Raw genomic sequence first — 14860 nt, 5'->3', positions numbered from 1 at the left:
GTATACTGTGAGATCAAGAGATGTGTTGGATTCTTAAAAACAACAGGGGACTGACATAAATGCAATGAGAGCTTGTTTGCTTGAATAGACTGATTTGCTGCAGGTAGTTGACAACAAAGGGATTATATGAAAATTAGAAGTGTTACATCATAAGGAACTGGCTGTTTGTAAACATAGAATTTTTAAAGATGCAGGACTGGAGAGATAAAGAGAAAGCTGATGTTTGCACAAGTTAGTAGGGGAAAAGCAATCACCGTAAGTATAAAAGAACAAAGTACATTGCGTAAGACATACAACTGACAGGAGAAACTAATATTCATTCAGTTACCTACTTAGAAGAAAGAATAGGGCTTGGGAGGCCCATGCTACACCTTCGTATCAGACCCACACCTTTATACTCTTATTTTTTTCCTCTGTGCAATGGAACAGTTGTCCATGCTTTCCAATTCACTCTGATTAAGAGAGAGTGTGAGTTTGAAAGCTGTTCCTGATCCTTGTCTTTGTGAATGCTCTTCTTCCACCTGTTCTGATTTCACCTAATCTGCTCCCGGAAAGAAGTCAGTTTTGACCAAGTATTAAGATTAACCAGAATAAGCCTATTTTTCATTAAGTTGTTCAGAAACAGCTATTCTGAAGTAACAGCTTTACAGTAACTCCATCACGTAGGCGAGTCTTCAAGAAAATGATGTGAGGCTGCTAAGGGAGTGGTATAACATAAAATCAAGGGTACTCTCAAGCATGAAGGCAGCAGGAAAATTTTCTGCATGAAAATTAATTTCTTAATTTTCTTGTCTCAACACCCCCAGCCATATCAGGTAGAAAGTGTGACACAGAGAGGGGCTCTGGCGGTGGGTCACACAGCTGGTGGTTTGGCTGTTGACGTGCTTCTGCCCATCCAAGGCTGGAGGGACTGCTGCTGCTGCACCTGCTTCCTGGTGGCAGAGCCCTCCTCACCTTTCTGTCCCTTGCTGATTTGTGCAAAACTGTGCTGCTCCGCTTTCCCACTGCACACAGCCCACGGTATCGGGGGTTTTTCCCGCAGTCGCTGTATTCTCGGGCCCAGTAGTTCTCCCAGGCCGTGCCTGCATCCCTGCACCTCCACTGCTCTGAGCACAGCCCTGCATTGCCTGTTCTGCCTCCCACCATCTTATGTCTCCAGCGTGGCTCCGTGGCCCCTCTCGGAGGGCCTGTGGGTCCCCTACTGTGCTCACACAGCTGAAATACTCCAAAGAGCATGTTCTGGCTGTGCTTTTATCTGCTTGCTGTGCACCCAGCAGGGACACCACCTTGGGCCACCCCTGCCAAAGGGCGTGCGTGCAGCCTTCTTTTTCATTTTCTCCCTGGGAAGCAGAGAAGAGTGAGTTTTAAATATAATGCATAGTTCAATGCTGCTAAACAGAGCCTGTCTGATTGCAGATGCAGCTGGAGCTCCTGGCTTAGTCCTGGCACAAGCAAGCTAAGGACAAAAGGTCTTCGCTCCTCTTACGCAAAGAGACAATTTCTATGGCAGCTGAGGGCAGCATTAGTATTCATGCCTTGGCTGGGCTGGCAGCAAGGCGGCTAACTTGATATTAACTGTGGCACAATGACTGGGCTTTATGGGCTGCTTCTTAATATATATCACAGGTAGCCAACCAAGTGTCTCTTTATCCTAATTTCCTTGGGGTACTTGCTCTCCTACATGTTCCAACAATGGGCTGTGGGTTTTTCTTGTAATGGTGGTGGGTTTTTAAGAGCCACAGGCAGATTCCCTGCTTGGCTCGTTTTTTGTCATGTTGTAATTCTGTATTGGTTTCTTTTCCAGCTGACAAAAGTTCCTCTTAAACTCAAGTCGTCTGTGTTTACAAATACTTAATTGTGTAATATACTAAATCTTTTCCCCAGCATTTGAACGGGACCATAGATTAGCTGCTGAGACATTTCCACATCATATGCATTAGGAACGTGTTACCCTGAATGACTAATGGAAATTATTTCTGCTTCAGGAAGCAAAATGATGCTGAGTGAAAGAGTGAAGAGGGTTTATATGGAAACAAGAGTATATTCCCCTTTGCTCAGACCCGCTGAAATGCACCCTCCCCTTCCCCCTCATCATGTGTCTCGCCACAGCACAAGGGTGTGCCAGAACATGTTCCCACAACCTTTCAACCCATTCAGTGCAGCCTGCAACTTTCCTGGCTATTTTTGTGTACTCCACTCAATGATTAAGTGCTTGGGACTGTGATAATACATCCTTTCACCACCAGTGCCCAACAAAATGCACTCTCAGCTGCTCATAGACAGCTTTTCCGGTTCTTCTTCCTAAAAAAAATTGGATTATCTGTAGATCATCCTTCTGATCAAAAGGAATTAAACTTGAAGATATGTTCTTCTTGGTAAGGACTTCAGCTCTTAGTAATTAGGTATTATTCATGTCGACAGTAGGGTTTCTACATCTAACTGAAGCCCCTTGCAGACTGCCTTTGCATGTTATAAACAAAGTGGCTCATCTGTAGGCAAAGATTAACCACCTCTGGGTCAAAACAGGGCATCTATTTAATTATATAAAGCTGTAGCACACAATGGTTTCTTTAACACCTCTGGTTCTATAGTGGTATTTTAGCTTTGCTTCAACTTCTCAGTCTCTTTACCAAATATGCTATAACCTTGCTGATGATTTATCCTTGGTGGAAAGGCCTCTTTCCCCTCTCACATCTGACAGTTTTTCCATTGCTCAGCCACACTCGAGTGTTGTGACCTCCACTCCCTTAGCAAGAGTAATTCAATCTCGTATTGACCAGGCGAAAGAGCTGCCGTCAAATCACTGTGGTTCATCAAACTTGTCAACACCGGAACAGAGTCTCCTGTTCTGGGTTGGGTGTCACAATGAAACAACCCCAATAAAGCATCACAATTGCTCCTGCAATATCAACTGACAGGGAGCAAGGCATACCATCTCCATCACGGCTGACGGACAGGTCACTGACAGCTCACAACCCAAATCACCTCTGCTTCACATTATACCCTGGTGAAAATTAAAACAACGAAATGGTAGCATTACCATTAAACAAAGTAGGGGAGCATCAATCACTGCAATGCAGACAAGACGTGACGGAATCAGAAATCGGAGCTTTTGGTTCCCACCTTCCCACTCATCTTCAGGAGTGCCTGAATCCTGTAGGAGCCTTCATTCTCTGAGCTTCCAGGCAGGCTCTGCAGCAATGTTTGAAAGCAGGAGTTTGTCTTCCAAGGACCCTTGGCACCAGTGAACGTTTCAGCATTAAGGCCTGACTCAGTAAACAGAACTGGGGTTAATTGCAGGGAGCCAAAATGAGAATCTGGCCCTACACATCCCTGCAGAGATGAGTGATTTTTCATGCCAAGGTGACCTGCTAGAAACAGGGTCAGGTAGAATAGGAAAGCACTCCCCTGATGGGTTACCTCTGGTTCTGCAGGACATATCCACTGAATCCCACAGAGCAGCCAGGGGAAAGTCTATATCCAGAAACAGGAAATGAGGCTGTTTTGGGACCTGCCAGCCACAGCCAATATGAGTTGCACAGGCAACAGGCTAGACTCCCAGAGATATAAATCAGCCAGGCTCAACCGACACCACAGCTTTGCTCGTTTACACTAACGGAAGGTGTTGCTCACTGTATTTCAGGTGTTAGATTCTAATTTATACTCACTCTCTATCCCAATAGGATAAAGCAAATCACATTCATTGGCATGCCCTTGGCTGAAGAGGGTATTGCATTATGCCTTTGGTTTGATTTTAAAAACCAAAAGCAAAACCTTAACTTAGTCCTTCCAAATTGCCATAGGAAAACGCACAACAAAACCATGCTGTAAAAATATTTGGAATGTTAAAAATAGACTGGCATTTGAATAGCTGTTGAAAGGGAAAGCATGCCCAACTAAACCTGGCATGACCAAAGCTGTTTATTTTCCATACACTTCCAAACAGGTTCAGCACACAGAGAGATCATTTCCTCATAGGGTCGCTGTATCCCAGGTAGCACTGATGGCAGTTCCTAGTGTAACTGTAGCTGGTTTTCCACTGCTGTCACCTGCCTTCCTGGCCTGGCATTCAGTCTGGGCATTGTCGTCATCAAACTGGAAACTTTTTCACTGAAGGAAACTGCGAAGGTTGAATTAATGAGACCAAAAATCTTACCTAGGAAAATACTAGCATCTTCAAATTTTAGCCTCTGAAATTCTTCTATGTTATTTTAAAGGCAGAACTTACCGATTTGTCGAATCATCAGACAGATCATTGCATGAAAACATTTGCTGCTTTCTCAGTGCCCTGTGTTGATGCACTTGCACATTGCTCATTTTCCACCACCGAAGTCATGCTGTGCTATATCAAACATTCATGTGTAAGTCTCTGCAGCATCCTTTCATGGCAAAATAATGATACCTTAGAAGCATATTTTTCTAGCTCAAGTCTAAGTGCCAATGTATTTTTTATACATCTACAATCAATATTCATCTTTAAATATGAGAGACCTATAGCACTTCTTATGAAAGCATTTTGAAGGGCCAGAGCACAGCATAAGTGGAAGGGCCATATTATGGAGAGGGGAATTGATACCAAGAGGAGCGATGAACTTAATGTTATGTGAAGCCAATGGACAGGCAGAAAAGCAGTAGATAAATAACCACATATTATTCTTGTTCAATTGAAGCCTCAAACCATCATTAGCAAGAAAGTGCTGCTAGTAGAATTATGAACATCCTCTCTGATATTTTACATGACCGTATTTATGTGTGTTTCTAAACAAGATCTCCGCAGCAGACTGCAACAGTCAGCTTCACACTTTTTCAAGGCAAAAAGCTTCACCTTTGCTCTTTCTTGCCAGTATGCCTCACTTAAATTGAGCCTGGGTTTTTGATGACTGCCTGAGGTGGTTTCTCTGTGTGCTAGAAGAATCATTTCAAAAGGCTTACTCGTTCTAAAGTGCACCAGAGGAATGTGGGGAAGTGCACTGGCAAGGGAAAAGATCATCAGTGCAAACAAAAAGAGCAGTTTAATCTTGCTCAGCTGTATCTCAGCTGCAATTCTACTTTCTCTGGGCAGCTTTGACACAATCACGATGCAAGCGGATGGCTAGGAAGTGCAATCTTGCAGTAGCACCCAGCCCCACCTTGAAACAAGACCAAAACACCCACAGAAAAAGGAAAGGCTTGCTCACCAAGCCATAATACAAAACAAAATTTTCCTCTACCATGGCTGCAATTTTTTGGTAGTCTCTTACATTTCTGTGTCTATCGTGTGTAGCAGGAAGCTATCATCTGCATTCAGCCTTATCACAGGTAGTGATTTTGCTTGGTAAGCCTGTGGATGAGTCATTAGGTCCACCAGCACAACACCGTGTGCTGCTTCATGCCAGGCACACCCTGAGGAGCCAAGGCAGCAGGGTGGCCATACACCTGTGGATGCCCACAGGAAAAGAGGCTGGAGTTGAACCCTGTCCTGGCCAGCAGCAAGTTGTTTGACATTTTTGTCTTTGTTTTTCCTCCTTTGTTAAGTTATTCCTCTCTATTTCATCTATTGCTAGTGGCATCTCCCACATGCAGAATGCTTTAAAATCATTGCATAAAAGGACATCTGTGGAGATGCACTTTCCTCTCCAGGGTAACTGGCGGAATGAGAAGAAAACATACTGCCCCCCAAATCTGAAAAGTTAATTAATTAGAGGCTTTCTGGCTCAGAGCTGGGGAAGCCAAAAATGTGTTTAGTGGAGAACTCTCCTTTGGTCTGGCATCTCACTGTGGGTAAGGGGGGGGAAACCCAGGGAAAGATCACTACAGTTTGCTTCAGAGGATGACTTCTTTACGGTGGATGTTTTATTATACTGGCTAAGGCTTGCTGAAGCTCTCTAGAAAAAGTCATATCTCCCAAATAAACAAGTACCTAATCACTAAAAAAACCTCTCACTCCTTGCATGTTCTTGCAGTGCTGCCACAAGCCACACAGAAAAGCAGGCTTGGGCCAGGGAATCCCTCTCCACAATCCTCATCCACAGCAAGTTGTGTCCTGGTGTTCCCAGGAGACCATCTGACTCTAGCAGGGCCCTTGCGAGCTGCCAAGCAGCAGTGTCAGCACTGCTCTGCCTGCATGTTGGGCTTTGCTTTTAGTCTCACTGCTATTACCAGAACCTACACTTGGACCAAAACAGGTTTCCTTCCTCCATTGCAACGACTTGGAAAAACATGGACTTATTTCAGATAAAGCCCAAAGAGGTGAATGATTTGAGGTGCATCACATCTGATTAACAAAAATCCTTAAGTAAGAATAATCCTTCCCTTTGAGCTACTTTGAAATAACCTTTAGCACAGATGTCTCTTCAGGCTCAGGACAGACGAATGCAAAGCAGACAGGTCCCGAGAGTGCTTTCCCCTACTCTCTTATACTTCTTCTGTATCTTTTTGCCATAATGTATTTGCATTTTAAAGTTACAAATGGAGAAAAATTACACCTTGTGGGAAGTTTAGCTCTGCTCACGTGATCTGCTTTCTTTTTTTAGCATGATGCTTCCTGTATGCTCAGGGAGGTCAGTCACTGTTTCTGGTAAAGTACATTCCCAGAAGAGAGGGGCAAGAGAGGAGGAAACGGAGTGCAGGGCAGGCAGTTTCTGTGTGAGTAGCTAAGTAGCCCCCAACAGCACAGGGGACTCAAAGGGAAGAACTTTTTTTCATGCAGAAATCTCCCTTCCTTCAGGCCTTCTGAGAAGCTGGCAGAGTGAGCGCAGCATCTCTTTGCAAACTGGTGCCTCAGAGATGCAGCTGCTGATTTGAAGTGTGAGGGTGAAATGAAAGTTGCAATCACCTCGCCCTGCTGCCTTCAAGGGCAACAGCACCGCTGTGGAGGGAGATGCTTTGGGCCCATTCTCCTCACCCTTTTCTGGAGGCAAAGCTCCTGGTAGTGCCTTCCTGCACCCAAAGGCACCCGGGGGAGGGGGAAGAGAAACCCTGGGGAGCAGCAAAGCCCAGCGTCCTGTGCCTCTCTGTGCCCAATGTGCCATTTGGGCTCAGCAGCCTTTTGTGACAACATCCCCAGATTCAGGTGGGAGGCCACAGGACATCCCTCCTCCCTCCCTCTGCCACCACCACCACCGTGTGTCATTTGGCTCCTCCGTGTCCAGGACCTGGCTGAGGAGACCTCCTGCCCATGGTGCTGGCAGAGGCCATGGTCATTCTTTCCATGTGATAAATATGGTAACAGAGTTTGCACAAGGTCAGAGCTGGGAATAAATTCCATTGCTCAAATAGGAGAGAGCTAAGTTTCATTCACTTGCCACTGTTCCAGCTCTGTGTCAACGCTGTTTGTTAAGGGTGACCTATTACAGGTGACCTAGAGGCTGCCCTGGAAACCAAATTCATTTATTATCTCTCCTCCAAGCTTGTGAAAGCACCTCGGTACAGCCAGTGACTGAGCATGCTGGACATGTTTGCTCCCAGCTGGGCTGGTGCTGCTTGCACAGGCTGCGTGCGTTTGGGCAGGCACAGCACGCTTGGGAGCTATAGGATCGCTGTGCTATGGACCCAACCCAGGTAGCAGGGCACTCGACTTGGCTGCCTTTACTGCATGCAGAGGTCAACCGCTTGCTGCCGGCACTGCTTTCCCAGGCCAAGAGCAGCCGCAAGCCCAGCATCTTCACACGGCAGTTGTGCAGCCCCTGCCCTGTTCCCAAAAGGCTCATCTTTGGCTCAAGTGGGGAAATCCCTTCCGTGCATCTGTATGTTGCGAATAGGTCCAGTCACTTGCCAAAAACTGGCTGTTGTGCTAACAGATGCACAGAGATAGAGTTATGCATTACAGGCAGTTTTAAAAAAAAGAAAATCTGGCATTTCAACAGCCCTGAGCACTTGCTCTTGTGACTTATAAAAGGGAGAAAAAGGATATAAAATATTCAATACAAAGTGTATACTAAATATTGCAATTGCATGTTGAAGACCATTAATCTCTCTCTGCTACCCATTTTTCTCAGATCACATGGAAAAGACTTATTTTGGAATACCTGAAATATGCAAGTGTTGTCCACGTTAATAAATTATGGGCAAATCAACTGTCCATATGCATAAAAACTGCTTGGTAAACATGAGAGAGGAAAAAAAATTCTCATCTGAATATAGCTGATAGCCTTTACACTGTTCTGAGTAGGAGGTTACCTAACAAATGCACATTTTATTTGAATGATGAATCTGCCTCACATCTGTGCACCAGTGTTTGAGATCTGCTCAGATTCACGCTGCAGTTGAAGTTAAATTAGTATTTCTACACTGGTTCTCTGGTTGAACAGCCAAGAGTGTCATTTCAGGTAATGATGTTTTGACTAGGGGGAATACAACCATGGAATAATAAAACAGCATTCTGAGCTATCAGACAACAGATCATATTGGACAATGTGAATTCAAAATCTTAAAGCTGTATCAAGTGAAGGTGCTTCATCCTCATGCTGGTTCAGATACTCAAGAAAATCATCTGGTTTGCTATCAAGAACATGGATGGAGTGAAACTTAGGTCGCTGCTTCCTAAACCATTCCCGTTCGTTATTTTAATTTTGAAAATTCAGAGAATAATGTCCTTTCTATGCTTTGATATATGGATGGAGAGGGAAAATGTGTTTTCAGGATGGAAGGTTGTGTAATTTACATGAGGAAACTCTAACACCGAAAAGCTACATCTGAAATCTGAGAGCTCACCATCGTACAAACATAGAGCTACTGTGGCCTCAGTGTGCAGAAGTAAGTTTTAAGACTCTTCAGAAAAGCAAATTACAATCATTTCCAAGTCTCCTCTTATGCATTACTAACTTTTTAATTGTCATCCATGTGTGTTCCATAACCAAGGATAATTCCTGCCTTAAGGAATTATCAAATCTATTTAAAGACTGATGAAAGTATAATATATTGCAGGTAAGCCGCTTCCATATTTTAAAAGTATCCAATTAAACCTGCAAATACACCTGTGGAATCAGCTGGTACCCTGTATTTAAACAGATAGGACTTCTCTAATTAAATTAGATGAGAATATATATGCCCAGTACACATCAGTGATGCTTGCTGACAGGTTTGCATTATGTTCCTTCAATATTTCTCTAGGGGCCCGCAGGCCAATTTGAAATCTGTGCACTGTTTATTTTCATTTTAGCCTCCCTCAGTGACCACATCATTTGTTCACTGACAGCACACTTGAAAGCCTCTACAGCTCTATTTGTTTTTACGTACAGGCTATTCAAGATCTTTTCCCATGCCAAGGTGAGAAGCATCACAGCAGATCTGTAAAGCAGGTTAGCAGGGCTCACCTCTGATGAAGGTGGTAAGAGGGGAGATGCTAAGGCTCTCTTGGGAGAGCATAAACGAAGTTATCTTCATGAGGAGTAAACAGATCCATCGCTTGGCATGGAAGAAGGGTGGGAATTACAGCTGAATTAGAATTACCTTTCTCTGTTTGCATTGTAACAGGTTTAATGTGTTTGTTGAATTCATTTAAAGAGACATTCAGATGTTTACAAAGATCTTCCTTCTGTTTTCTGTCCTAAATATTCCTTTGAAATATTGAGCCTTGAGCCAAATGCTTAAGTCTTTAGTAAGAACTTTGCCTAAGTAATAAAATTAATAATGACTTCAGATTTTGGCCGTAGATAAAAACAAATCTCCCTGTGACAGAGAAAAATAATCCATTGATATGATGGTCACTGACACAATAAATCATTTCATAAATCCCTGAGCATTGATCTTTCAAATGCTTTGTAGTTTGAAATAGACACACTGCATGCTTTAGAAAGTCCTTAATTATGCACTTTTTTCAATACAAGTATTCAAACCTCTCACATGACTAATACTTTTGTTTAAGACAAAACCTTGAGAAGGGGGTAGGATTAGTTGACATAAGGCATAATAATGGCTGTCTTCTGGACAGATGTGCTGAAAATGCAAGGGGCACTTCTGACACATCTGTCCAGAGGCAGCAGCAGTCTGGCTCTCCTCTCTGGTTAATAGCATCAAAATATTAAATCAATAAATCATCCTCTCCCTCATGACGTAACACCTGATATTGCTGCATTTATATAAAGCTAAATCAATGCTGCTGACTCAAACAACTCCCAGTTTGGTGTAGCAAAAGGATATCCTTGCATTTACCAGGACCTGGTCCACTCATGTTATTGAAAGTTAAATACCAGTAAGCCAGGGTACTACATTGCAACCTCTGTCAATGACTGCCCTGAGTGAATTCTCTTGTCTACTGTTATATTTCAGAAACCTCTTCAGTGGAGAGTTTTTTCTACTTTTGGATATTGTATACCTACACAAATACAAGTGACTCAGCAGAGAAGATTCCAGCAGAAAAAAAATCCCAGATAATCTGCTGAATTTGTTTACTTTATTGTAGGTGATACCCCTTTCCCAAGTTGCTTTAGCATCTCTGCTGTGCCAGCATTGCTTACCCCTGGGTGGGTGAGATAGAACAAGTACTTAAAGGTTTCCTAAAGGATATGGACTGAGATGCATCCTCAAAATGGAGGATGAGTCCACAAATTTCCTGGAAAGTTTTGTGTTTGTCATCTAGCCAAGAGTGTGTGTGCTTTCTCAGGAACATCTATGAACTGAGGTCAGATATATACAGGACAACACATCGGGACTGGTCAAGTTAAGCAATATACTTCCCTCACGCAGATACTCAGACAGGTCTTGTTAAGGAAAAAAATAAAACATTTCAAGTCTAAAAATTTACTAATTTTTCTACATTATTGAAAGAAAAGACAGATTAGAGCATATTTCCCTAAGCTAGGTTTGGGTCAATAAACTTGATATATTCTTAAGGATGAGTTTTTAAAGATCACTACCTTCTGTCTGTAAATTAACCCATTATCTCAGTGCAAGGTCTAGAATTTTAGTAACAAGGCACTTTTCTGATCAGGACAACAAACCTGATTTTTAAACAAAACTGAAAGAATCTATTTCTCAAATGTGCTGGAGGGAAAAAAAGGCGGATAGCTGTATTCCTGTAAAATCCTGCCCTCCCTCCTCCTATTTTGTAGAGGAACAAAGCTCTTATCTTGAATGTTTAAATTCCACAAACCCAACAACAATGGAGTGCTCAGCCCTGTGACATCTAAATTTCCTGTGTGGCTCAAACCCCTCATTAGTGAGATACCCTTTATCATGGGCCAGCCACTTTTGAAGTTGCAAGAAATCCCTGAAAGATGATGGGACACTTTTTTGCATCACTACTGAAATCTGCTGTTCTAACCTGCAACCCAAGGTAAGCTGTGAGAGGTACGTATGGGACTGGCTATACCTCCCCTTGTGAGGTGCAGTACTTTGCATCACCTTCTGCAGCTCCGCAGTGTCCGTGCAACTGTGAGGGTCCCTCCAGCAAACTTAAGCCTAATTCTATTACATCAGGCAAAAAGCTTATAAAGCCTTAAAGGAGGGATCAAAAAAAAGCATGCATTATTTTTTCTCCTGTGCTGGTGACCACAACCTTACACAAGAGTGTAAGGAAGGAAGTGAAGAAAGTGGGTTGTTGTGCTGTCTCACAGCAGCAACTTTCTGCAGCTCCTCAGGCCACAGAGAAGGGGATCTCAAATGTGCTACGATACGTAAACACAGCTCTGGGTGTAGCAAGGATATTGCGGGCAATATTAATCATATCCCAGGGTATCACTTTGCCTTTCTAGTTCAGACCCTATATGCAAACATCAGACACACCAACAGACAAATACATTACATATCAGTGCCATGACTATGCTTCCAAATGGGATGAAGCAGGATAGGACTTTGCCGAGTAACTGCCCAGAGTTATGTTTGTTTTCTGAGCCAGATTTAGCTGCGCACAACTCTCACTGATATAAGACTTACCTACTGTATGCCAGACCTTAATTAATTGCTTGTCCTTCTCAGCTACATAGTTTGCAGTTCTGTTTCTCCTGACCTAAGACACATTTATTGTCAGAGGGGAGCTCATGCACAGATGGTATTTTCTTCAGCAGTGTGTGTGTTCTTTGAAGGAAAAGTAGTTTGTTGATTTTTTACAAAAACAATTCTAGTGATAACTGTTTTTCCATGGTAATGGAGTATGTCTCTCTGCAGCCTTTCCACACACTTTTATGGCTCTGAGACAGGTGTCGCTTCATCAGACCCTGCACAGCTAAACACCTCTTGTGGGCAAGTGCCTCCCTTTCCACAAAGAGATTTAATTTCATCCTAAAAACTAACCAGCTGCTGGCCTACAATTAAACATCCAAGCCTCCATCTTCGAAAGTTTTCACCTTGGGCTGCAAACCCCATTTTTCTCACTGTCAGCAGCGCTAATCCCAGAATGACACCTGCCAACTTCCTGGTGGTCCTGATGGGGAAAGAAAGAAATGAAGTGAAATTTGTGAGGGTCCCCCCAGCACTGGGTGCATTTTGGTTTTTCCCATTTTAAGTTCAAAGCCTTCTACATGGCAGCTGAATGGGAGACTTTCCAAAATCTACAGGAGGCTGGGAAGGAATCCAGCATCACAAAGAGTATCCTGACGGAAACAGAAGAACTGGCAAATAACCATATGTGAAACGTACCCCTTTTTGTCACAACCAGAGGCACTGTTTTCCCAACAAACACCCTATCCATCTGGAAAAGAACAGTTGCTACCTGTCTCTGTGGTTATGATCCTTGCTGCCCAGCCAAAGAGAGCCTTAAGTACGCAATCCCTCCTCCATATACATTGCCCTCTTCTCACTTCTTGTTACGTTTTTGGCATTGCTGCAATTTCGTAACAGATGATATTCTTCTGAGACCCTAGACCTACAAAATTATAGTAGTCATGCAAATGGATTCATTTGCAGAATAAAGACTCATCACAAGCACAGTTTCATAGGACTGGGCCTTATATTTCTCGTTGAAGTCCTTGCAGCAGTTTCTCTCCTGCCAAATCCCTTTCTGTCTAGATCTTACTTTTACATTGAGACTCCATTTCCTGTGGCTTTGGTTTGGCTGCAGTTTGTGCTCTCTTTTCCTGCTAAATCCCTCAGCTTTCTTTTGCTGTGTTTTTGGGGTTTGTTGTTTGTTTTTTGGGTTTTTTTGCTTCTTGAGCTGGTAATCAGACTTCTTCTGCACAGCACTGAAAAGACAACACTGCAGGTCTGTCTCAGAGCATTAGTTTGCAAGCATGGGAAGAGGCAAAGAAAAACCCTCTGTGTCTAAATCCTACCATTTAAACTGTTACAATGGACGATGTTTGCAGAAAGTCTTTTCAATATGTTTTCTTTTAGAATACCTCAAATGTCATGCACACTGCAGGCACAGACTTTGTAGGTCGGCATCTCCTCTATTTTCTTCATAAGCAGTGAGCACAACTATTTCCTGATATGTCCTTGCCTTTCTCCAGAGGCTGCAATAATACCAGTAGTAATTCAGAGAAGAGAGCGAGAGGCTCCTGTTTTGTGTATATCAGTGAAAAGCCCAAGGACAGAGCCAGCCAGTGTTTCTGGCAGCACAGCACATGATAATTAGACAGCCCTGGTTACATATCCGTCGGTGCAGGAATGGCATACTTTCCTGGTGAGTTGGCAGGGGCAGGTAATAAAGCTTGCATGCTTACACGTCCATTATGAACAGACTTATTAAGAGCCTCTCCTCCCAAAGGAATGCTGTAGTATACATGGAAATGAGTCTGTGGTCACCCAGCACTTCACAGGTATCCAGCTGTGCACTCAGCAGACACGGAGCATGCAAAGTCGTGCCATGTCTCCCAGGCAGAATCCAAATATTCTCGCTTAGAGAAGCAGGATCCTTTTAGTTGGAGCAAATACAAGGTCCATTTGTTTCAGCACTGTTTGGAGCACAGAAAAAAAACATTTCTCGTTCTCTTCAAAGAAAGATGGTTGCACACATACATGCAGGCCCCCAAGAATATTTTTTTCTCCATCTAAAATCCTCCAGATTACTCACAAGTTTCTTAGCCAATATCTCATTGATTACTGTTGCTATAACTCCTAAACAGATAAAATATGTCAAGTGTTTCAGAGAAATGTCCTCTCTCTGTACTGACGTGCGTAGAAATGCCTCTCATACTTTCTGAATCTAGCTTATCTTTCCCAAGGGCTGAGGCATGACAATCCTTCACTATTCTTTTCCCTGGTATTTAGAATGGTGCTTCTGCCCTTCTCAAAGGATGAGGGAGGTCAGAATCCTCCCCCGTACATTTTGTTGAAGTTAAAGTATTTGAGACAGGTTATTACCGTTGATGTTATTAATTGGTTTAGAACATATTTTTACTTATAATATTTATGGACTTTATTGTGAATACTACTCCTTCCTTTTAACTACTACCTACTCCCTTCAGGTATACTTCGTTTGAAGCAGCAGGTACAGTGTAAATGCTTCAAAACTCAGGAGCTGCTAGGGTTTAGGATGCATGTGATGATGATTAGTATTTCCTTCAGGAACTTCATGTTTCTGAGATATTCTTAACATTGAACTCTTGCATCTCTCAGACACTCAAAAATCCCAGGGGATCTAGGGAAGTTACAGTCCAGCCAAGTCCACTTATTCCCACAGTTTGCTTTCCACACTTCATTAAAAAAGTGATTCAGGATTTCTCTTCAAAGCTTCAGCAGCCCTGCACATTAAAAAAGAAACCTTTCAGAAACAAATCCACATATGCCATTAAGTACATACAGTACTCTCAGTGGGATTATATGGCAATAAGGAAATATTTCTGGGTAAGAAACCAAAACAGAAAAATATTTTTAAAAAGCAATGTAATACAAATGAGGCTAGCAACTCCACCTGACTCCAAACAGTGTTCCAAGGTCTTCAAGGATTCATCTGTGCTTACCAGTTCTGCTACTTTAATTATGCTAACAAAGAGTAGCATAATGC

At 42.9% G+C, this 14860-nt stretch overlaps 1 long non-coding RNA gene across 1 annotated transcript; it reads right to left on the bottom strand.

Annotated features, from left to right (window-relative positions):
* Window positions 1-3874: 3874 nt before the first annotated feature.
* Window positions 3875-6968, bottom strand: LOC113989318. The gene is made up of 3 exons (XR_003541206.2): window positions 6884-6968; window positions 4229-4342; window positions 3875-4120 (listed from the first exon to the last, which is right to left on the bottom strand). It is a non-coding gene; the product is annotated as an uncharacterized LOC113989318 (long non-coding RNA).
* Window positions 6969-14860: the final 7892 nt, after the last annotated feature.

This window comes from Pipra filicauda, unplaced genomic scaffold, assembly GCF_003945595.2.
Source record: "Pipra filicauda isolate LSUMZ 115617 unplaced genomic scaffold, ASM394559v2 scaffold221_size1283894_pilon, whole genome shotgun sequence".
In the NCBI taxonomy this organism is placed as follows: Eukaryota; Metazoa; Chordata; class Aves; order Passeriformes; family Pipridae; genus Pipra; species Pipra filicauda.
Note: the sequence above shows the minus strand (reverse complement) of the source record. Positions and strands in the feature narration are given on the sequence as shown.